The sequence below is a fragment of the Panthera leo genome, chromosome C1 (genome assembly GCF_018350215.1).
Source record: "Panthera leo isolate Ple1 chromosome C1, P.leo_Ple1_pat1.1, whole genome shotgun sequence".
Taxonomy (NCBI): domain Eukaryota; kingdom Metazoa; phylum Chordata; class Mammalia; order Carnivora; family Felidae; genus Panthera; species Panthera leo.
Genome location: NC_056686.1, coordinates 64613057 through 64637975, shown reverse-complemented (window position 1 = coordinate 64637975; position 24919 = coordinate 64613057). Strand labels below are relative to the sequence as shown.

Sequence of the window (24919 nt, the reverse complement as noted above, 5' to 3'; positions counted from 1 at the left end):
TTTATCTTCCTGCATGCCCAATGTAGTTTGTTGACATGTTTTATTATTTATTTATTTCTATTTATTTAAGTAATCTCTACACCCAAGGTGGGTCCTGAACACTGAGCCAGCCAGGCACCCCTAGGGACATGTTTTAAACACAGTATTTATTAAACACTGCTTTGTGCCTGACACAGGTCTGGGGATATAGCAATGAGCAAAAGTTACAAAGTCCCTGCCTTTATGGATCTCACATTCTTGGTGGCAGGAAACCGACAAAGTCTGTAAGTGATAACCGTCGCTTAGAAATATAAGCAGGTGAAGAGAGTTAAGACTGGTGGTGCAAGTGTGCTCTTTGGATACAGTGGCCTGGAAGCCTCATGTTGACCTTCGAGAAGGGACTTGAACTACGCATTGAACATCAACGAGTTAAAAGAAATCTGAAGAGTTCTATCCAGGGGGGAACAGCAAGCTGAAAGTCTGAGAGCCTGCGTGTTGTAGGAATAGCCAGAAAGCCAGAGGAGTGAGCGAGGGGGCTGTGTGTTTGGCGATGAAGTAGGCAGGAGCATATATAACATACAGCTTGAGACCACATCGCTAAGGGAGCCAGTGTGTACAAACCTTTCAAGAGACCACAGAGGGCACGATGAAGCGGACTTCCAACAGCGGAGCTACAGCGACTCCTTTCCTCTATGGGTAGGGCCAAGTTAGACTATAGTAGGGACGGAACTGGGTCCTGCTCTCAGAAGACCAACCCTCGCCCAGGGGCGAGGGCGGACCTCGGCGGCCCCCAGCCCGCCCGCGCTGCACGGGCCGCGGTTACCAGCAGGCGGTGTAGTGAGCTCGCCTGCAGCCGCCGACGCCCGCCCGTCCCAGCGAGAGAGGAGGGGACCGGAAGGAGCCGCTGGTGCTGCGGGAAGTGGCAGGAGCGGGAGGCGGGGACCCACCTGGAAGCGCCGCGGCGCCGCTGTCGAGCTTCCTGCGGCGGCCACCCGAGCAAGTGCCGTGGCGGGGGCAGAGAGCGGCCACGGCGGCGGCGCTTCCCCAAGTAGCTCACGGCGCCCTGCCCCGCGCGGAAGGTGAGCAGTCGCTCGGGGCACGTGGTGGGGGCCAGACGTGGGGTAGGGAGAATGGAGGAGGAGGGAACCCGGGGCACCATCGGCTTTGCGACCCGGATTTAGAGCCCAGTGCTGGGAGGGGGTGGGTTGGAGGCGACGGCGAAACCCCCACGTGGGGCGGGGGTGCGCGCGCACGTGTGCGCGGGCGAAAGGGGGGCGGGGAGGGCTCTTGGGAGGACGACCAGCGCGCGCTCGCTCAGTAGCTGCCCACGTGACGGCACGCTGAGACTCTCCTTCCACGTGACAGGCTGTGAGGCTGGTTGAGGCAGAGGGTTGTTGTGTCTGTGTGGTATTAACCGTGGTCGTTGGATGTTTTAGGGTTTTCTATCGCTTCTCCTCTCTACTAGGGGGGACAGGATGAGAAATAAAAGGCGTAAAAGACTTTCTGCTATTTCCTTGTTATCCACGTTCTCAAGTCCCTTAATGAAGCACTTTCCAAGTTCCGAAATACCGATTTCACTGTACCGCCATGTTGGTTCCAGGGGAAACTCGCGAGATGCTAGTGGGTTTGTATCGCGAGATCTCTCGATTCTCGCGGGACCTTGTTGGCAGAGCAGTTGTCCTGGATGGCGAATCCTTGGGTTCCGGGGGCCTGGGACCCGCAACTCTTTCTACCAGGCAAGTTGTTAGGGAGGGGCCGGGGGCGAGTGCCTCTTGGTGCCGGGAGACGTGCTAGGTCAGCTTCCTTTAGTCTTGAAGGGAATACATTGACCTCATTGAGGCGACACGGTCCTCCTCCCCACCCCCTCGGGCGCTCCGCCACCTGCAGAAGCGTCTGCACCCCTCAGCCCCGGCTCCTTTTCCCCAGCGCAGTGATAGTTCCACCCCTCCGGCTTACTCCCTCGAAGTCCAGAGCCATGCTCGCGCAGTCGTGACGATTCCATAGGATAGCGTTGCTGTTAACTTTCAAACGTTCATGTCAGTTTTCCCCCTTGTTGCCATTTTCTAAAGAATTCCAGACCTGTTAACCATTCTGTCGCTTGTTTCTGCCGCAGTACCTTAGTCCACTGGTCATTTTCAAACGCTTAAAACTACTGCGCCTTTTATTTTTTCCTCTCTGAGCATCATTTACTCCCACTTACTTGGTCATTGATAACTTCCTCACGACTCTAACTTACTTTGTATGTACGATAACTTTTGGCAGTGTTTGGAAGGAGCCCTTATATCTCTGACAATAACTGATGTCAGAATAAAACCGTTCTTTTAATTTTGTGCGTGCCTATTAACTCATAATTATCGATATGATTTTGATTACTACTGTATTATGAGGTTGCCATCTTTGATGTTCAGGGATGGTTGTTTTAGGTCACATGGTTACAAGTAATAGTGGAATGTTTTAAGTCAAAATTTTAATTAAAACCAAACTTCTCTTCATAAACTTTGGTATCAAAGTTTGAATTCGGTTTTTCTTTAAATGAGTTTGACATAAAATTAATTTTTCTCCAACTTTCAATGTCTGAATCAGAAATAAATTTACAGTATACCTACTTTTCGTATTCTTGAGCCAAGTAATTTCATATTTCGTAATTTCGTATTCATGAGTCTTTGGATTTATTTGGTATTTGTAGTGGGGAGTTAATTACATAACTAATGAGATAACTAGTAATCCACTCAAAGTTTGTTTTTTTAAAAAACTACAAAAGTGTCATTTGCCTTTACACTTGATACAGAGAAATATATACAGTAAAACGCTCCCTGTTACACTCTTGCTAAGTTGCCTTACTTAGTCTTAAATCTCTGTAACTACTCTTAGCAGTAGCTGTGTATTATTCCATGTATTTTTTTTTTTTTTTTTTTTTTTTTTTTAAGGAAGAGGAGGAAGTGGAGTGGTGTTTTGAGATACACTATCACAACATTAGCAACCAGTAAAAAATTTTCTACCCCGCGAAATTTTCATTTAGCGATGCATACCTATTGTCTTGACAAATATATGCATATTTGCTTTAAAATAGATTTGTTTATTTCTTTATTTTGAGAGAGAGGGAGGGGTAGAGAGAGAGAAAGAGAGAAAAAATCCCAAGCAGGCTGCACCCTGGGAGCACCAAGACCAACACTGGGCTCAGTCTCCCAAACCATGAGATCATGACCTGAGCCGAAATCAAGAGTCAGACTCTTAATGCACTGAGCCACACAGGCGCCCAGACAAAAAAAATTGTACAGATTTTTTGGTGGTTCGGTTTTATGACAGTATCTTGAGTGATAGCATTATTTTTGTCCTGGAGATTTAGTATGCTGGTAGCTTTGCACTAAAATAAAATAGAATTTAAAGAAATAAGTATGTTATCAGTTGAGCTTTATATTTTTATATTTAGTACTTGTGTTATACATTCACCCTTACATTTATGCTTATATTTTGTGATACTTACATATTCTAAATTATAACCCAAGTTTGTGTATAGGAATTTTAAAAAGTTACCAGCTCAGTTAAATAGTTCTGACCATGCAATTTACTGAGCTCAACAGTAGAGTGGTAGGTATATTATTAGTGAATACAGACAAATGTACATATACTCAGAAGTTGCAGCATTTTGTGATTGTTTTTTTGTACTTTTCCTGCAAACCTACTAGCAGTATTATTTATTAGTTACACAAAAGTATCTATTCTTCTTGGGCAGTGTGATTTTCTTTTGTAATTGTTCCAATTAGGAAAATTGGGGAATGAAAGTGAGTGTGAAGGGTGTGATGAGGGAAAGAGGAAAAGGAGACGTGGGAATGTGTAGTTTGATACTGAAATGGAATTGGAGAAGTTGCACAGAAAAAAGAGGATGGTAGAAGTTTGACAGGGCTGTGGTCCAAGACTAGGCAGATTCACGATGGTTGGAGGGCAATTTGAGTTGACTAGAATTTGGAATCAGTAACTTTAGTAATTTTTTTCTCTTAAAATTTTTAGACTGTTTCAGTCCATCTCAAAAATTGCTTGATATCATTTGTCATAAAAAATCAGCAATTGAGTTTGATACTTAATTGCAACTTTGTGAATTCTTTAGTTAGGTAAAGCCCTCTTGTTAAGTAACATTTGTTGAGTATATTTTATTATTTTTAGAAGTAAATTGTATTATTTTTAGAAGTAAATTTTATTATTTTTAGAAGGAAATTGTCAAAATGGCAATGGTTTCAAAGTTCACAATTCTATAATGGCCTTTGCACAGGGATCTACAAAGTTGTGCTTGGTATTTGGGCCTTTGGTAGTTACCATGTGTATCTGATCCTTGCGATACTGTATATATTTCTTACACTTTTGTAATTAATAAACTTTCTGGTAGTGGATCTTGGGAATACCAGTCTTTTAGAGATTAGTATTTATCTGAAATACTGGGTAGAAATATACTGAGAAAATCTAAGGAGGAAGAGGAATGTATTTTATATGGTTCGAGTTTGCTTGAGTAAAACTTAACCAAGAAATTTTATTTTCCTTTTCTCATTTATTAACTGTCACTGAAGTGATCTGAGAACTGATGAGCTGCAGTGATGAGAGGAAATTAATAACATTGATAATTCAATACTGATTGGGCCTCACTTGGATTTTTTTCTTAGGGCCTGACGCAATGCTAATTTCCATAGACCTATAACTTTGTAAACTATACAGTGTGATACCTATATTACATATTAATATACCAAGAATATAAATTTTATTTCTTAACTCTTCATGAACCAGTATCCAAGAGAGATTACCAGAAATTACTTGGCCAGAAATGTCAGTGAAAATATGTTGCAGGTGCTTTTTAAAAAAATCTATCTAGTTTCATAGGAAAATTCAGTTTGGATTTAACTACAAGGAGTATTTGCTGGAAGACTTTTTGGTTTTTAAAGTAGTATTTAATATAGATGTGGTATACATTGTGGTGCAAATTTCTGTAGTTAATACTTTGATAACTACTGTAATTATACTTTAAAAACATTGAACAGTGAGTATTTCCCAGAGCCTTAAGTGTTAACTTCCAATACCATGGAAGTATAGACTTTGCTATTTTATTTGAACTTATCCTTCTCACCTCTTTCTGTTTTTTTTCTTTTTAGCTGTTCTTTCTCATTTAGGTAGATCTTTTTTGTATTGTCAGAGACCAGTGAGTTCAGTAACTTTTCTTGAGGAGACTCTCAGACTATTCATTCATTATTATTAGAAACTCTGTTATATTTATGTTATATTCAGTAATTCAACAAACGTTTTTTGAGTGATAGTGATCTCAGCCATTTGAAACAGCATGGATTTCCTGAGCCATCAAAATAACTGTAAGCAAATACCATAAGCCTGTGGTCTTTATTCAGAAATTCCTAAGTGGAGTAAATAAGTTTTGCAGTCCCAACAGGATTGGTTATCTGATTTTTTAGCCCACAGATCATAATCCACAGGATTGGCCATTGGAGTTAGGCACAATGATTGCTGAAATGTAATTATGTTTCAAGGGAAAGGGGAGAAAAACTATTAAAAAATAGATGGAACTATTTTAGAAGAATAGAAGAATAGTGTTTTAAGGCCATTACATAGGGACATGCAGTCCTATAATCATTAACTTCAGAGGGAATCACAGTATTGCCAAGCAGTGTAGTACATGGTGTGTCACAGGATGACCTTAGTCATAAATAAACTTTTATTCTATGTACTGTGTTTAAGGAAGTAAGAAACTGGTTTCTTTTTAGAAGATTATTATAAGGGTAAGCATTTTCAAAGCTTTGTTAATTAATGCATTTCAGTTTTCTGGAGAATTGACCTATAGAACTCAACTGATGATACCAAATAAAAATGATGCTGTTGTGTATGACATTTCCTGTGTTTTATTTTATTGCATTTCTCTATTTATTAATTTCATTATTTATTATTTCAAGGGATTACCTCCCAAATAAGGCTCTATTACATTTAATATTTGATATCAGTGATTACCAGTTGTCTAAAGACTAGCATCTTTATTTTTTTTTTTTATTTTTATTTTTTTTATTTTTTTTCAACGTTTATTTTATTTTTGGGACAGAGAGAGACAGAGCATGAACGGGGGAGGGACAGAGAGAGAGGGAGACACAGAATCGGAAACAGGCTCCAGGCTCCGAGCCATCAGCCCAGAGCCCGACGCGGGGCTCGAACTCACGGACCGTGAGATCGTGACCTGGCTGAAGTCGGACGCTTAACCGACTGCGCCACCCAGGCGCCCCAAGACTAGCATCTTTATTAATGAAGGAATATTCAAAGCAAATAATTAGAAATAGTAAATGACCAGTTTGTATAATTAAGTTCTGTAGTAAAAAAAAAAATTTTTTTTAATGTTTATTTATTTTTGAGAGAGAGAGAGAGAGAGACAGAGTATGAGCAGGGGAGGGGCAGAGAGAGACACACACACAGAATCAGAAGTAGGCTCCAGGCTGTCAGCCAGAGCCTGATGCAGGGCTCGAACTCACAAACTGTGAGATCATGACCTGAGCTGAAGTTGGATGCCTAACTGAGCCATCCAGGCGTCCCTATAGTTTTATTTTTTGTTTTCATTAAAAAAATTTTTTTTAATGTTTATTTATTTTTGAGACAGAGACAGCATGAACGGGGAGGGCAGAGAGAGAGGGAGACACAGAATCCGAAGCAGGTGCCAGGCTCTGAGCCGTCAGCACAGAGCCTGACGTGGGGCTTGAACCCATGGACTGTGCGATCACAACTTGAGCTGAAGTCAGAAGCTCAACTGACTGAGCCACCCAGGTGCCCCTATAGTTTTTTTGTTTTTTTTTTTTTTTTTTTTTTTAATGTTTGTTTAATTATTTTGAGAGAGAGAGAGAGAGAGAGGGGTAGGGGCAAAGAGAGAAGGAGAGAGAATCACAAGCAGGCTCCGTGCTGTTGGTGCAGAGCCTGATGCAGGGCTCAGTCTCACAAACTGTGAGATGATGTGAGATCATGACCTGAGCCAAAATCAAGAGTTGGATGCTTAACCAACTGAGCCACCCAGGTGCCCCTTTAGTTTTGAACCGTGAAGTTGAGTCTCCATCCTTAGCACTGATGAGTTTCCTGAGGAGAGAACTGTTTCATTTTGTAGTGGATTTTCTTTGTTGCTTTGCTTCCCTTTACAGTTTCTTTTAATATGTTAATTTAAACTGTGTGTTCTGTTTATTGGTAGAGTAATGGTAGATAGTATTTGATTTAGGTATAAAGTGTGTTATGTGGTGTGTTTTAATGACTTTAATGACTGGCTTGAGGATTTTAAATGTGAGGAATTAATATCACCATATTAAAATTTTGATATATTTCTTACATTATTTTAAAAACGCATCTTTTATATACTTGTGGATAAAACATTTAATTCCATGTTTTGCTTTCTAACCTAATGTTGGGTAACATTTTTCCATTCTCACAATGAGTCTTCATAACCATAATTATAAATAGTTGTATGATGTCCCATGTGTTGATGTATCATTCCCCTATCCTAAATTTTTGCATATATAAATAACAGTGTGAATAACATTTATACATAAGATATTTTCTTGTGTATAGTATTATCTTCTAGTATATTGCCAACACCAGAAGTGATTTTTAAGTATATTTTTAAAGGCTTATAAAACCTATTCGTCATACTATCAAAAGGATCAAATTATGTTCATGTTGAAATGGCTGTTACTCTATACTTCTACATTAAGGATTATTTATAAAAACTTAATAGAGTATAAGTTATACCACTTTTTTCTTAGATTACTAAGGTGAAACATTATGCTTAACAGATGTATTTCATTTATGAATTAAGATAAACAGAATTTCAAAATTAATGTAAGTAACCAAATCTTTTGACCTAAGTTTGTTTGTTCACTTTTGAACTTCTGAAATTGCTTCTCTGGAAATGTAATAAATAAACAATACTGATTTAATACTGTCTCTTTTAGTTTTTCTAAGTTAGATTAAATAAATTGAACTTTTTACCTCATCTGATATTGGTGTGAAGTGAGAATATAAATGTTTTTCTCCAAATTGGTAATTGTCTCAACTCTATTAAATAATTTTTATTTTCTCATTGTTTTGTGTTTCATTTTTATATTTTAAATGTTTTTTATTTCATTTATTTTTACCCCAAACTTAAAAAAATATTACTATTGATTTTTAGATGATTCTTATGACACATCTTTCTTTTGATCTGGTGTCTTTTTATTGTGATACTTGTTTTTGTATTGATTTTTAAGAGCACTCTACAAATTGAGGATAATAAAGCTTATTCTGTACAAAAACAGTGTTTTATAACTCTTTTTCTTGTCAGCCAAAATTTGAAATTCTTTTCCCATACCACAGAATTTAGTAGGATTAAATGAAGCAATTTCTCCTTTCTTGAATGGACAAAATATGAAACTACTTAAGAGTACTGTATTAGACGCTATACAGAGAAAAACTACTTCGGTAAATTTTTGTGGAATTAGAGAATTAAACTGCTAAGGTCAACAATTTAGGATGTGTGCTTAAGGTGTTTTCCTTTATTAAATAGCAATGTGTAGTTTGACATCATTATTAGCCTCCAGTCTATTTAATGAAAAAGAGCTAATTGGCAGTTCTAGAAATTAAGTTACAGAATCACAATACCTTTTTTCTTCAGTTGTTAAGAACAGCAGTATGGCACATTTACTGACATTTAGTAATGAATACTCTAAGAAATTCCAGGTGAGCATTAGTGAGGGCATAATTCGTGCCAAGGAGAACATTTTTAATATTGAAAGTTCTTATTGTTTATGAAGGTATGGTTTTTTTCTTTACAAAATAATTATCCAAGATCTTAAAATAATTTTTTAAAGAAGGGAGATATTTTTACCTATTTACACTTTAAAACTGTGGAGGCTCCAAAGTTACTATTTTATTAAGTAATGACTATCATGTTCTGTTGTTTACAGATTGGTGTGATTACATTAATGCTAGGAAGAAATACCAGATTAACTTTCTAAGTGTGGAATCATAATAAATATTTGAAAAAATGTGTGTCCTGTGCTTGGGGATCCCATAAAGAGAATTGCAGGTGAATGATGGGATGAAATTTCTTTCTACCTTGGATCTACCTTGGGATGCGATTTAAAGGGATTGAAACATAATTTATACCTTTTATTACTATCAGAAGGAATTCTGCTTACTTCATAAGGGATAAGTTGATTTTACAGAATGGCACTGAACTAATCCAGGAAATAGTAGTTGCTAATTGTAATCTGGCACTCATTTATACTTTTCTTACTAGTTTTTAAATTTTTTTAAATTGGTCAGAAGCTTAAGGAAAACCTATCCTGCAGTTCATATACACTTTCCCATTAGAAAGCAGATTTATTATGTTTCATAAATAAGGTGGAATACTGCTTTTTTCTAGGTTGATGGTATTATACAGGGAGGTGCCAGGAGTTTTTTCTTCTGAGAAAGATGTGTGTATTTGTGAGATTTATTTAACTGATAGCCCTTAAGGAACTTTGTGATACTTCTCTGTCTTTACTCACCCCAAATTTGTAATTCTTGAAGTTTATTTTTTTAAATCTCTACACCCAACCTGGGGTTGGAACTCACAACCCTGAGATCATGAGTCACATGCTTTTCTGACTGGGGCAGCCAGGTGTTCCTGTAATTCTTAATCTCAACTGGCTTCACTAAAAAGAAATTTTAATGTTTGTGTTTGCAGTAAATGTTTCATTTTCTGAGAGAGAAATGTCCTTTATTTGCTCCCTGCTTTTAAATAAATGTAAATATGATTGTAGTATAATATATACAAAGTTCTCATAAGTGTATATAGCTCAGTGACTTTTTTTAATTTTTTTATTATTTTTATTTATTTTGAGAGAGAGAGAGAGTGCGAGTGGAGGAGGGACAGAGAGAGAGCGAGGGAGACACAGAATCTGAAGCAAGGCTCCAGGCTCTGAGCTGTCAGCACAGAGCCGGATGTGGGGCTTGAATCCATGAGTGTAAGATCATGACCTGAGTCGAAGTTGGATGCTCAACTGACTGAGTCACCCAGGCGCCCCGGTTCAGTGAATTTTCAAAATGTAATCCTACCTGTGTATTCAGTACTAAGAAGCAGCACGTTATCAGAATCTCAGAAACTTGTCTTGTGTTGTATTCTGGTGATTAACACTACCCCATCCCATGGGAAACCACTCTTTTGATGTCTGGTACTATGGAATATTTTTGTCTGTTTTAGAACTTTAATTTTATCAGCATCATTACATTTTTACCATGCTTTAGAAATCCTAGAACTTAGTGTAATTTATACATGGAGATTTCAGCTCTTTGACTTAGACATTTTCCTCATCGCATTCATGATTTTAAGAACTCTTAGGGGTGCCTGGGTGGTTCAGTCGGTTGAGCATCAGACTTCGGCTCAGGTCATGATCTCGCAGCTTGAGAGTTTGAGCCCCCTGTTGGGCTCTGAGCTGTCAACACAGCTTTGGATTCTGTGTCTCCCTTTTTCTCTGTTCCTCCCCCTCTTGCTCTCTCGCTCTCTTGCTCTCTTGCTCGCTCTCTCAAAAATAAATAAAGATTAAAAAAAAAAAACCTCTTAGAAGGGGACATCAAAGAAAATCCTTGCTTTCTTGCTTTCAGATAAGTTAGTAGACCCTTTCAGTGTTTTAGTGGAACTTGGGCAAAGAGGATACTTTTAATTTCTGTCACTGATTGGCCTGCAGTAGTACTGCAGCACCCCCCCCCCCCCCACCCACGCTTAATAATTTTGTTTTGAACATTTTGGTATAGCATTCCTGACTAGCTAATGGCTTTTTGGACTTTTATCCTATGAATTGGCAGCTTTCTTTTCATTCTTTGAATTCCTTTCAAGCAGTGATTCCTATTCTAGTTTTTATGACAGACACCCTGTGGTATCCTCTGTTATTTTAAAGAATATTGTGAGGGTCCCTCTCCCCAAGAAAAACGTCCCAATTTGTTTAAGCCATTTTAATTTTAAGATACTTATTGTATATTTATGAACAGTGTAATGTTGTGGTGTGCATATTATAAAATCAAGTTATAGGCTATTAAAAAACGGAAAGCTAAAAGCCTTTTACCTAGTTTATATCCCCTTTCAGGCAGGCTTCAAGTGTAAGTGCAACTTTTTTTTTCTGTGTATTTTATTTTTAATTTTTAAAATTTTTAAAATTTATATCTAAATTAGCATATAGTGCAACAATGATTTCAGGAGTAGATTCCTTAATTCCCCTTACCCATTTAGCCCAGCCCCGCTCCCACAACCCCTCCAGTAATCCTCTGTTTGTTTTCCATATTTAAGAGTCTCTTATGTTTTGTCCCCCTCCTTGTTTTTACATTATTTTTGCTACCCTTCCCTTATGTTCATCTGTTTTGTATCTTAAATTACACACGAGTGAAGTCATGTGATACTTGTCTTTATCTGACTAATTTTCCTTAGCATTATACCCTCTAGTTACATCCACATAGTTGCAAATGGCAAGATTTCATTCTTTTTGATTGCCGAGTAATACTCCATTGTGTGTGCATATATATATATATATATATATATATATATATATATATATATATGCATACATACACATCTTTATCCATTCATCCCTTGGACATTTGGGCTCTTTCCACACTTTGGCTATTGTCAATAGAGCTGCTATAAACATTGGGGTGCGTGTGTCCCTTCGAAACAGCACACCTGTATCGCTTGGATAAATACCTAGTAGTGCAATTGCTGGGTCATAGGGTAGTTCTATCTTTAATTTTTTGAGGAAACTCCACACTTTTCCAGAGTAGCTACACCAACTTGCATTCCCACCAACAATGCAAGAGAGATCCTCTTTCTCCGCATCCTTGCCAACATCTGTTGTTGTCTGAATTGTTAATGTTAGCCATTCTGACTGGTGTGAGGTGGTGTCTCATTGTGGTTTTGAGTTGCATTTCCCTGATGATGAGTGATGTTGAGCATTTTTTCATGTGTCGGTTGCCCATCTGGATGTCTTCTTTGCAAAAGTGTCTATCATGTCTTTTGCCCATTTCTTCACTGGACTGTTTGTGTTTTAGGTGTTGAGTTTGAGAAGTTCTTTCTAGATTTTGGATACTACCCCTTTATCTGATATGTCATTTGCAAATATCTTCTCCCATTCTGTCAGTTGCCTTTTAGTTTTGCTGATTGTTTCCTTTGCTGTGCAGAAGCTTTTTATTTTGATGAGGTCCCAAGAATTCATTTTTGTTTTTTGTTTTTTTCCCTTGCCTCCGGAGACATGTTGAGTAAGAAGTTGCTGCGGCCAAGATCAAAGAGGTTTTTGCCTGCTTTCTCGAGGATTTTGATGGCTTCCTGTCTTACATTTAGGTCTTTGATCCATTTTGAGTTTATTTTTGTGTATGGTGTAAGAAAGTGGTCCAGGTTCATTCTTCTGCATGTCGCTGTCCAGTTTTCCCAGCACCACTTGCTGAAGAGACTGTCGTTATTCCATTGGATATTCTTTCCTGCTTTGTCAAAGATTAGTTGGCCATATGTTTGTGGGTCCATTCCTGGGTTCTCTGTTCCATTGATCTGAGTGTCTGTTTTTGTGCAAAGTGCAACTTTTTTATCACATAGTCTCCCTTTCCATTTTCTTTCCTACCCCTTCCATTTCACTTTTTTAACTTGAAAAAGGCATAATGAAAAAAAAAGGCATAATGAAAGATACATTATTGTGTTTCTCCACCTAATTTTTCTTTCATCTATGTCCCACAGTTAGCCTGGAAGATACACTTAATTTTCTTTATAAACTAATTTTGTTCATGGTCAGTCAGTAATAACTAAGGACAAGAATTTTATAAATGAGCTGTAACTGTTGAAATTAGGTGTTTTGTTCAAGAATAATGTAAGAATAGCATGCACCAACATTTTGGACTCTAGTGATCTTTACTGAGCTTTTGTAGAAATTAAATGTTATACAAAGTTTTAGACTCATTTCTAAAGTTTTCTTTTTGCCTCGAGATTTTAAATGTCTGACTTTAATTTTTTTTTTAATTTATTTTAACGTTTATTTATTTTTGAGACAGAGAAAGACAGAGCATGAACGGGGGAGGGTCAGAGAGAGAGGGAGACACAGAATCTGAAACAGGCTCCAGGCTCTGAGCGGTCAGCACAGAGCCCAATGCGGGGCTCGAACCCACGGACTGCGAGATCATGACCTGAGCCGAAGTTGGACGCTTAACTGACTGAGCCACCCAGGCGCCCCTTAAATGTCTGACTTTAGAGGAACATCCTGATATAGGAGAACATCTCTTGAAGAATGAAGGAGAGAGTAATGGACTTCTTTTAACTGTTACAGAGTTACCGCTAAATTTGAATAAATGCTGTGGTTTTTTTTTTTTTTTTTTTTTTTTTTTTTTTTTTTTTTTTTTTTTTTTTTTACGTTTATTTATTTTGAGAGAGAGAGAGAGAACGAGAGAGAGAGAATGAATGAATCCCAAGCAGGCTCCACACCTGTAATACAGAACCCGATGCATGGGCTCATATCCACGAACTGTGAGATCATGACCTGAGCTGAAGTCCAACATTTAACTGACTGAGCCACCCAGGTGCCCTGAATAAATGTTGTTCTTACTTACTTGGTGAATGAGTCAGGACATTTTCAGTTTGACTTAAGCCACATAGGTAGATGCTTTTCTTCCTGTAGTTAGCAAAATTTCACCAAGGAAATTCTGAGTTATTTGTAATGATAAGGCAGTGGTTCTGAGACTTTAACATGCATCATAATCACCGGTAAGGTTTGTTTGTTTGTTTGTTTGTTTTAAATAATGGATGGCTGGGCTCTACCCCTTAAGAGTCTGATTTAGCAGGAGACCATACTTTGGAGACTAATAAATACTAGGGTATAGTCAGGGCACCCACCTCTAAATAATAAACCCACGCCCCACAAGTGTTTCTGATGTACGTTGTAGCTGAGAACTTTCAAGCAGTTGTTCTCAAAATGGGAATGGCACGATAGCATCATATGGGAACTTGTTACAAATGCATTTTCTCCCGGACTCTGGGTTGGAACCCAGAAATCTGTTTTAAACCAGCCCTTCAAATGATTCTGATGTGTCCTAAATTTGAAGAAACCTTCTTGTAACTCAAAAGTATCCTTCCTGGGCACTTGAACTTGTTAGAAATGCAAATTTCAGGCCCTACCCAAATCTCCTGTATAACAATCTCATTTTAAGGAGAGTCCCAGGCATTTAAAATGTATATTGAAGATTGTATAGGGTTGCTCTAGATGATTATTATAAAAGTAGGGGTGTTTGGCTGGCTTGGTTGGTGAAGCATGCGACTCTTGATCTTGAGGTTGTAGGTTTGAGCCTCATGTTGAGAGTAGAGTTTACTTAGAGTTTAAAAAAACAAAACAAAAACACTTTCAGAAGAAATACATATTGGGGCATCTGGCTGGCTCTGTAGGTAGATCTTCAGGTTGTGACCTCAAGGCCAACTTTGGATGTAGAGATTACTTTAAACAAGCAAGAAAATAAAAACAAAGTAATACAAATTAAGTTACTGAACATTTGCTATGTGCTAGATGCATGTAAATACTCTATTCACTATTATTAGTCTTCTTAACAATGTAGTAAGGATGGTTACTGTTCTTAATGGGATATGAACCTAAACATTCAAACTCTGCTTTTGGAGTGAGGTGTTATAGGACCATTTATGTTGGTTTATATTTGTCCTTCCTTGTTTTTTCAGTACCATAGTGTATGTTGTATTCAAATTTTTTTGTATTCTATTTTACAATGACCTGAATTTTCTTTAAGGTCTTATGTTCCAGGACTGTTTTTGCTAAAATACTGTGTTTTAGATTAAAACAAAAACAAAAACAAACCTGGAAGTAGATAAGATTTGAATACTTTTGTCTTTAAAAATACATTCTCTTAAGTTTATTCATCAAGGTTACAACTTATCCGAATTGTTCTCTTACACATTTTGTCCTTACATGTAATTTTAACGAGGCAGCCCTTACTGGTTAGGGTTTCAGATGAAATTTTGCACAGTGGGAAGTGTCCTATATTCAAGGACTATATTTGTTTATTAAAGACCACCACAATGTAGTTCAGCACCTCGAGTCCCCATTGTGCTAAAATTGAACTTTTGGGTTCAATTTCAAGTAGGACATGAAGATTTCCAGAGTAGGAGACCTAAATACTGGTCTTAATTTCAAGGTAGTATAAGAGAGGAACATTCTGGTCACTTTATTAATTACAGGATTTTTTTTTTTTTTTGGAGGGAGGATTTCTGCGTCATATTCTTCTAAGTGTACAATTCAGTGATTTTTAGTAAACTTACAGTGGTTTGCTACCAACTCCATAGTCCTGTTTTAGAACGTTTTCATAAGTCCAAAAAGATTTCTTTTGCCTAGTTTATTAAGTCATTCTAACCTTCAGCCTATAATAGATTAAAAAAAAATCAGCTGGTATATTTTAGAAGTCCTTGAGTACAGTGCCAAACTACAGCGTAGTAGTAAAAACCTGTTTATAAATCTTAATACATAACCCTGTTTTTACTTTTAAGAAACTGAAAAAAATACTATATTAAGTCAATTATTCTAGTTGAAAAGATTAAATATCCCTTCACACATCCTTCCCTGGTAAAATGGTTTGTGTACTTGTTTTCTTTTCCTGTAATAGTTGTATATTTGCATGGCTTGCTTCCTTCTCAGGTTCAAATGTCACCTGGTGTAGAGAGGTTTTTTTTTTTGAAGAGGGAGTTTCCAGGTGGTATCATTTACATAGACTTCTGTGTGAATGGTGCTCACTGATGTTACCTTCATTATGCCATCGAAAATAGCCCCCCTCTACACGTTTCCTTGGTTTTATTTTTCTTCATAGTAATTATCATCACTGATATTTATTCTCTTCTTCTCATTAAATTATAAGATTCATGAAGATTGAAATTATGTTTTATTCAGTGATTTAGTCTCAGTCTGGAATGATGCCTTGTTCATGGTGGATGCTTAGTGACTGCTAAATGAATGAATTGAAAATATGAAATACTTGCAACAATGTTGGACACTAGGAAAATGCTCTTTGAAAAAAAGAAAATGCTCGTTGAATTCTTAGCTGTTAGTACTACAGCTGCTTAATTCTTTATACATTTAATGTACTGGATTTTATTTTATTTTTTAGCACTTTATATGCCTTATGGAGTGGTATAAAATTTCAATAAGCAGGACTTGTTTTGAATACTTAAAACTCTTTTAAAGTTAAATAAAATTTGTAAATATAGTGAGTCACAAGTTCTTTTAAACATTCCGGTATTGCTTATTAACCAAACACACTTAAGTCTGTCAGATTCTATAGAGTTAAAATTCTCCTAAACATGACAAGAATGTAAAAAGATATATAGAATAGTTTTAAAACCTAACATAGACTTACTAATATTGTGAGTTTGACATACTTAATTTCAGTATTTAGTTCTAGTTCGTGTTGAAGGTTGGTAGTCACTTAAGGAAAAACTTCTGTTGTCTTGAGCAGGTTGAATTTTCTGTGACACCTTTATGACCACAGATCAGTTACCATCTCCTCATCTGACTCTCAGACTAATCAGTTACCATCTGATTATCAGCCTAACACTGGCCTTGGAAGCTGCCTTTTGTCCAGGTGGTTTTTCTTAAACCACGGAGAGGCACATTGAAATCTCATCCCTATGATAACTGGAACTCCGCCCTTTTGGTTTCTTCTGAATTCAAGTTTAAGGCCTTTTGTAAATATTTTGTAACTGCTTTTTAACTCCATTGCCTGAACAAGGTTATAAACCCCACCCAAGTTGCTTCACCACTTGATTGGATTCCAAGAATCCTTTTCTACCTATCTGGCTAATGCTGCACAGGTTTTAGATCTCTAAGTGATACAAAGGAACTAAGAAGTGTTGATAGCTTTTGTTAATTTGGGATGATTCCAGGTGTGCCTGGCTGGCTCAGGTAGAGCAGGAGACTATAGATCTCAGGGTTGTGAGTTCAAGCCCCACGTTGGTTGTGGAGCCTACTGAAATTAATTTCTGGTGACTCAAAGTATGTTACAGGGCTAGAAACAGACATAAAATCTTCTTTTTAAAAAAGAAAATAGTGGTTTTTGAAATCATTTTCCATCGTTGGAGGTAATGTAGAAAGGTACAGGCTAGCTTATCAGCATTAAGAACATTACATTAAGAGGCATAAAATAACCTTTTTTTTTTTTTTTTAATTTTTTTTTTCAACGTTTTTTATTTATTTTTGGGACAGAGAGAGACAGAGCATGAACTGGGGAGGGGCAGAGAGAGAGGGAGACACAGAATCGGAAACAGGCTCCAGGCTCCGAGCCATCAGCCCAGAGCCCGACGCGGGGCTCGAACTCACGGACCGCGAGATCGTGACCTGGCTGAAGTCGGACGCTTAACCGACTGCGCCACCCAGGCGCCCCTAAAATAACCTTTTTAAAAAAAGTTTATTTATTTATTTTGAGAGAGAGAGAGAGAGAGAGAGAGAGAGAGAACGAGAGCAGGGGAGGGGCAGAGAGAAACAGAGAGAGAATGCTAAGCAGGCTCCCTACTCTCAGCACAGAGCCCAACAGAGGCTCAGTCTTATGAACTGGGAGATCATGACCTGAGCTGAAATCAAGAATCTGTTGCTTAACTGACTGAGCCATCCAGGTGCCTCCAAAATAACCATTCTTAAAAAGTGTTAAAGGGCACCTGGCTCAGTTAAGCGGCTGACTCTTGGTCTTCCTGGTCTCAGCTCAGGTCGTCATCTTGCGGTTCATGAGTTCAAGCCCCCTATCGGGCTTTATGCTGCAGTGTGGAGCCCGCTTGGGAATCCCTCTCTCCCTCTCTCTCTGTTCCTCCCCTGCTTGTGCGTGGACACTCTCTCGCAAAATAAACTTAAAAAAAAGTGTTAAAAGGGGGGGGGGGGGCGCCAGGTTGGCTCAGTTGGTTGAGCGTGTGACTCTTGATCTTGGGGCTGTGTGTTGGAGCCCCATATTGGGTGTGGAGATTACTTAAAAAAAAAAAAAAACTTTAAAAAAGTGTTCAAAAGGGATCAGTGTCAAACTTAGAGATATATCTAAAAAGGCTATTTTTGTCCTTGTCCTTTTTAATATTTTTATTAATGCTTTGGAAAAATATGCAGTTGTGTTTGTAAAATTTCAGAACAACTCACTGGCAAGGGTAGGTATAACGTGGAATTCAGATAGAAAAATTCTATGAGCAGAATTCTGTTCAATTCACCGATATTAAGGCACTGTACTAAGAGAATAAAAAAAGAATTGCACTGCTTGTATAAGGAGCCTATAATCAAGTAGGGAATATAGACACACCCAACTATACATTATAAAATCTGTGCTAGAAGAATTAAGCCTTATGGGAGCAAAAGAGGGAGAAGTTAATTCTGATGGATCATTGAATTGGGCTTTGAGGAAGAAGGGTTTTCCATTGAAGATGGAGAAAATCATTGTGTCTTTTATTTATTTTTTATTTGGAGGACTGAAAAAATCAGAATCAGCTGGATTTATTAAGACAGGTATAATATTGTGAGCGGATAAAGAATAGATTGTAATCTCAGACTAATCAGTTGTTCAGCTGAATCCTTCAGTTGTTCAAGAAGGATGACAGTGGCCTGAACTGGAGCAATAACAATAGGACAGAAAGAGAAGTAGACTGTTCTTTTCAAGACATTTTAGAAGAAGAATAAGTAGTTTGTTGATTGTATATTGGTGGGAAAAGGGAGAGCTCAGATGTCTTAAAATTTTTTACCTTGGGTGATTAGATATTTTTCATTGAGATTGTTGACATAGGGAGGAGCTAATATTTTGGGGGTTGGAAGAAAAGGACTACAGATTTGTATTTGTTGAATAAAAGTAGAGTCTAGAGATTGAGACCTCAGATTATGGCATACTGAAGGTTGTGATGGAGTTTGGGGCTAGAGATATAAAACTTCATAGTTAAAATAATCTGAATTATAATAATGGTTTTACCTGGGGAGAGAGGATAAGAAATGGACATGCACATTTTGGGGGGTGCAGAGAGCAGTCACAATGCCTGAGAAAATGATAGGGCGGAGACTTGGAAAATTGATTTCAGAGGTTAGAGGAAAACTGGAAAGAAATGGGGATCAAACAGAGATGGAAGTTTCAAAGTGAAGAGGGAACTGATGACTTGGTTAAAAGATTCTGAGGGATTTAAATGGTGTAGGGACTGAGAAGAAAAACCTTTACATTTGGGGGAAGAACTAGTTGGATTTGATAGGGACTTTTAGGAGTTTGATTTTGTATAATCTCAGGGATCCAATAGTTTGTTGCTTTGAAAAGGAAAAAACAAAGGAAATACCAGGCCGCATTGGTCTCTGTTGGTATATCTCTACTATAAATTTAGTTTTCTGGCTTTTTGTTTATACTACTGTTAGTTTCAAGTGTAATTAACTTTAAAAAAAATTTAACATTTATTTGTTATTAACAGACAGAGACAGAGCATGAGCATGGGAGGGGCAGCAAGAGGGGGAGACGCAGAATCCGAAGCAGGCTCCAGGCTCTGAGCTGTCAGCGCAGAGCCTGACGTGGGGCTCGAACTCATTGACCAGAGCCAAAGTCAGACGCTTAACCCACTGAGCCACCCAGGCGCCCCAAGTGTAATTAACTTTTAAAAACTTTTTCGTTTAAGCATAACACATACACGTGTACAAATGTAAAACATTATCATAACTAAGTGCATAGCCTAGTGAGTTTTCAGAATGTTGAACATTCCCCAAGTAACCAGCAACTAAAGCAAGAAAGAGAACATTAGCAGTACCTTCTAGTCACTTTCTACTTCCCCATCCCAGGGGTAGACTTTATTCTGACTTTTGACAGTATACTTTTCATTGATTTTGAACTTTATGTAAATAACATCAAGTATTAGTTTTTGAAAGATTTTAAACCTAAATATTTTTATTATTTTTGTTGTAAAATTATAGAATCATAAAATTTTTGTCCTTTTGCTTACAGGGAAAAGATCATCTTTTGTTTATGTGATTAATATGTGAATGTGTACTGACTTTTTCATTGCTTGGTAGAAATTTCCAGAGGCACCTGGGTGGCTCAGTTGGTTGAGGATCCGACTTTGGCTCAGGTCATGATCTCACGGTTCCTGAGTTCGAGCCCCACATTGGGCTCGCTGCTATCAGCACAGAGCCTCTTTTGGATCCTCTGTCCCCCCGTCTCTCTCTGCGCCTTCCCTGCTCATGCTTGCTCGCTCTCAAAAATAAACATTAGAAAAAGGTTTCCGTAGCTCTGTATGATGAAATTAATGCTGAAATTACATTAATTTATTTCTTCTGGATAAAGGTAAAACTTTTTTTAGTGAAAAATTGAAAAATCATCAAAAGTGGCTTAGATATAAAGCAGGATTTAATTTAGAATATCCAATTTATGTATCTTCTATAAGATTTTGTTGCTTTTATCTTCCGATGAACATACCGATTAGGAAAAGAGATCTTGTAGAAAGAAAATAGATAAAAAGATAAAGGACTTTAGTGGTAAGTGTTTGATATTAAAACCAGAAGATAGACTCTGATAAGGCAGGAGAACATAAAACTCTTCTCATAGGGGATTTGATGACACTTGACATCTTTTTATGTCCTGTGTTCCTTGGTAAATGTTTTACATTGTGAGTTTTCTTACTGCGGAAAGTTTGGCCATGCACTTAAAACAGTGGAATGAAATGGCATTTTTGGCAATGGTTCCTGAGGGATATGTTTAGTCTGAAGTTTTGATAATCAGGTTTTGGAATTTGGCATCTGTGTATTTCTCTGATAAAGGTTGTTGCTACCTCAAATGTCAAATTACTCTGGTTTTTTGGATATAAAAATTTTCCTTAGGTAAACAAATATCCCAGAGTCAGCATTTATAACCATTCTATAGCCTTGAACAGGATGTCTAAATGCCTTGTTAGAATTTCTAGCAAATGTTTCTTTTAACCTTTATTGATTTGGCTATATTTATGACATGCCGTCTTCAGGTTTGATTTTTTTTTTTCTTTTTAAAGATGTATGGAAATTAAAAAAATCTGAGACCCTTCTCATCCTTACACCTTTAGTCATACTTCTTTGGAAAGGAATTTTTTCTTGTTCAAAATAGAAATACCAGATTAAACTTAAAAAAAAAAAAAGTTTAAGCAGTTGATTAGGTTTATTAGATAGAATTAAATGAAATAGCCTAAATCTAAAATTGTCTTGGGGCACCTGGGTGGCTCTGTTGGTTAAGTGTCCAACTCTTGACTTCAACTCAGGTCATGATCTCACGGTTTGTGAGTTCAAGCCCCACATTGGGCTCTGAGCTGACAGTGTGGAGTCTGGTTAAGATTGTCTCCCCCTTCTCTCTGCCCCTACCCTGCTCATGTTGTCTTTCAAAATAAATAAATAAACTTAAATTTTTTTAATCTAAAATTGTCTTTCATTAGTAACATTAAAACATTTAAAGCCACAGAGTGATAACAAATCAGTAAAGCATATTGTAAGCCTTCTTTTCTATGTAAACTATGTTCATAAGCATATCTTAATGCATTTTTTGTAAAGTCGCTTTAAAATTTAGAAGTTTTGAGGTGCCTCAGTGGCTCAGTTGGTTGGGCATCTGACTTAATTTCAGCTCATGTCATGATCTCGTGGTCTGTGGGGTCAGACCCAGAGTTGGGCTCCATAGTAGCAGCACGGAGCCTACTTAGGATTCATTCTCTCTCTCTCTCTCTCTCTCCGTCTCTCTCTCTCTACCTCCCTCTCTCCCTCCCTCCCTCTCTCCCTCTCTCTCCCTCTCTCTCCCTCTCCCTCCCTTTCCCTCCCTCTCCCTCCCTCTCCCTCCCTCTCCCTCCCTCTCCCTCCCTCTCCCTCCCTCTCCCTCCCTCTCCCTCCCTCTCCCTCCCTCTCCCTCTCTCTCCCTCCCTCTCCCTCCCTCTCCCTCCCTCTCCCTCTCTCTCCCTCTCCCTCTCCCTCCCTCTCCCTCCCTCTCCCTCCCTCTCCCTCCCTCTCCCTCCCTCTCCCTCCCTCTCCCTCCCTCTCCCTCTCTCCCTCTCTCTCTCCCTCCCTCTCTCTCCCTCCCTCTCTCTCCCTCCCTCTCTCTCCCTCCCTCTCTCTCCCTCTCTCTCCCTCTCTCTCTCTCTCTCTCTCTCTCTCTCCCTCCCTCTCTCTCTCTCTCTCTCTCTCTCCCTCCCTCTCTCCCTCTCTCTCTCTCTCTCTCTCTCTCTCACTCTCTCACTCTCTCACTCTCTCTCCCTCCCTCTCTCACTCTCTCTCCCTCCCTCTCTCCCTCTCTGCCCTTCCCCTCCTTGCACTCTCTCTTTTTGTCTGTCTCTCTCTGATTATAAATAACTAAACACTTAAGAATACAGAAATCTTTATAAAAAATAAATTTAGAAGTTTTGTTAAATACAGCTTTATCTTAAAAGCAACCTGATTGTCTCCCATCAAGGGCCTTAAAAAGTTTGTATCCTGTGACCTAATAAGGTTGTTGTGAAGAAGTAATTAGAGATGCAGACATACAATGTACAAGGATGTTCGTCAGAGCTATTAATGAGTAGTAAAATATCAGAAATAGCCTAATATCCTAAGAGAATGGATATAGTTAAATTAGGGATTACTTAGGTTTTTGTATAGGTATTAACAGTTTTAAGACTTTAACCATGTGGCATGTTAAGTGGAGTGGGGAAGGGGAAGAAAGCAGGATACAAAGTAATGTGGGGTGCCTGGGTGGCTCAGTCGGTTAAGTGCCTCAGGTCATGATCTTGAGGTTCCTGAGTTCAAGCCCTGTGTCAGGCTCTGTGCTGACAGCTTGGAGCCTGGAGCCTGTTTTGGATTCTGTGTCTCCTTCTCTTTCTCCCCTGCTTGCACTTGTGCATCTCTCTCTCTCTCAAAAATAAACAAACAAACAAAAACTCTTAAAAAAAAGTAAATGTGTGTGTGTGTGTGTGTGTGAATTTTGATTTAAAAAATGCACATAGAAATAAGAATGGAAGGGGCTCCTGGGTGGCTCATTCAGTTGAGTGTCTCACTCTTGATTTTGACTCGGGTCGTGATCTCACAGTTTGTGAGTTTGAGCCCCACATCGGTCCCCGTGCTGGTGTTGTAGAGCCTGCTTGCGATCATCTCTCTCTCCCTCTCCCTCTCCCTCTCCCTCTCCCTCTCCCTCTCCCTCTCCCTCTCCCTCTCCCTCTCCCTCCCTCCCTCCCTCCCTCCCCCCCCCCTCTAATAATAAACGTTAGAAAAAAGTAAGAATGGAAGGGAATGCACCAGTATGTTAAGTGGTTGTTGAAATGATATTTGTACTTGATATTAAGGCTGTCTCTAATAATGATTGTATAAATATTCATTTTATAAGTACGTATTGGACCTCAAGTTTTAGAGTAGGCTCTGGAGTATAAAAGTGAAGAAAACAAGAGAAGTCCTTCTGGTGGAGCTTATATTCAAGTTGTGGGAGACAAAACAAGCAAATATTTGGTTGAACGTTATGAAATTGCTGTTATTTAGCTATTTTTGACATAGAAAACTGCCAGTTTCTTATGGTTCAACCTAATATATAGGTCACATGGTGATAAGTGCTCTAGAAAAACCTGAAAGTAGAGTAACAGGGATAGAGATTGTGGTTGTGTGGAGGCAGGGAATATCATATATAGGTGGTTAGGGAAGCCTGATATGGTGATACCTGAGCAGAAGACTGAAAGAAGTGTGGGAACTCACCAGGAATGTATTCTACACAGATGGAATAGTAAATTGAATTGCATGTTACTCTATGCTTGGGAGAATGCTTAAGTGTTTTGCACTATCATGTATTTTAAACAACAATCTAACTAGCTTAGGCCACTATCTTAGCACATTCAGTTTTCCTAGGCAGATGAATAGAACTAAGATATGATTTATCTTCTATGTGTTTTTTACATACATGTATTTTCTGGGTAATAGTTCCCAACTTTTACCTATAAAAAAAATCTCATTTATTATTTTCCCTCGTAATCTATATTATCAAAGGTTTTGTTTGATAAATTTTGTTAATACCTTTTTTTTAAAGTTTATTTTGAGGCGGGGGTGGGGCAGAGAGAGAATCCCAAGCAGAGCCTGATGTGGGGCTGGAACTCACCGTGAGATCATGACCTGAGTTGAAATCAAAAGTCAGATGCTTAACCAACTGAGCCACCCAGGCACCCCAAATTGTGTTAATACTTCTGATCAGCATTGAGATAACTAACATTCCTATGTAACTTTCTAGTCAAGAAACATAGGTAGAACTAATGAAAATTTAAATATGGTTGATTCTCATTATTTGTTGATTCCATATTTATGAACTCACCTACTTGCTAAAATATTTATTTATTTATTTTTCCTAAAATTTATTTATAGCCCCAAAATGAATACTACTGGAACTTTATTTATAGTCACTCACAGACCTGTGCAGAGTGATGAAAAGAGTCATCCAAGGGACATGTTCCCACCTGAAGTTGATCAGGGTTATGCTCCGTCTGCTTTCACTTCTCATACTGTAAACTCTTTTTTTCACAGTCTATTTAGTGCCACATCTTTCACATTTGTGTGTGGTATTTTTTTTGTTTGTTTTTTTGGATGTGAATGTGCTGTTTAACATGTCCCCCAGGGGTGCCTGGCTGACTCAGAGCATGTGACTCAATCTTGGAATTGTAAGTTTGAGCCCCATGTTGAATGTAGAGTTTACTTTAAAAAATAGAAATAAAATGACCCCTAAGTGTACTACTCGAAGTGCTGTCTAGTGTTCCCAAGTGCACTAGGTTGTGATGTGTTAGAAAAGCTTCTTTCAAGTATGAGGTATACTACTGTTGGCAGTGAGTTCAATGTGAGTTAATACATATTAAATAAGGTGCATTTATTTATTTAGTTAGTTAAGTAGGCTTCACACCCAGCAAGGAGCCCAGTATGGGGCTTGAACTCATGACTCTTGAGATCAAGAC

At 38.3% G+C, this 24919-nt stretch overlaps 1 protein-coding gene across 7 annotated transcripts in view; it reads left to right on the top strand.

The window, feature by feature from the left end:
• The first annotated feature begins 986 nt into the window (after positions 1-986).
• The window catches only part of ZZZ3 (zinc finger ZZ-type containing 3), a 110896-nt gene continuing 86963 nt past the window's right edge, over positions 987-24919 (top strand). For all 7 annotated transcript variants that reach the window (XR_006206171.1, XM_042952266.1, XM_042952268.1 and 4 more), the window contains exon 1: positions 987-1058. The gene's annotated coding sequence lies outside the window, so the exon portion shown is untranslated. The remainder of the gene's footprint in view (positions 1059-24919) is intronic.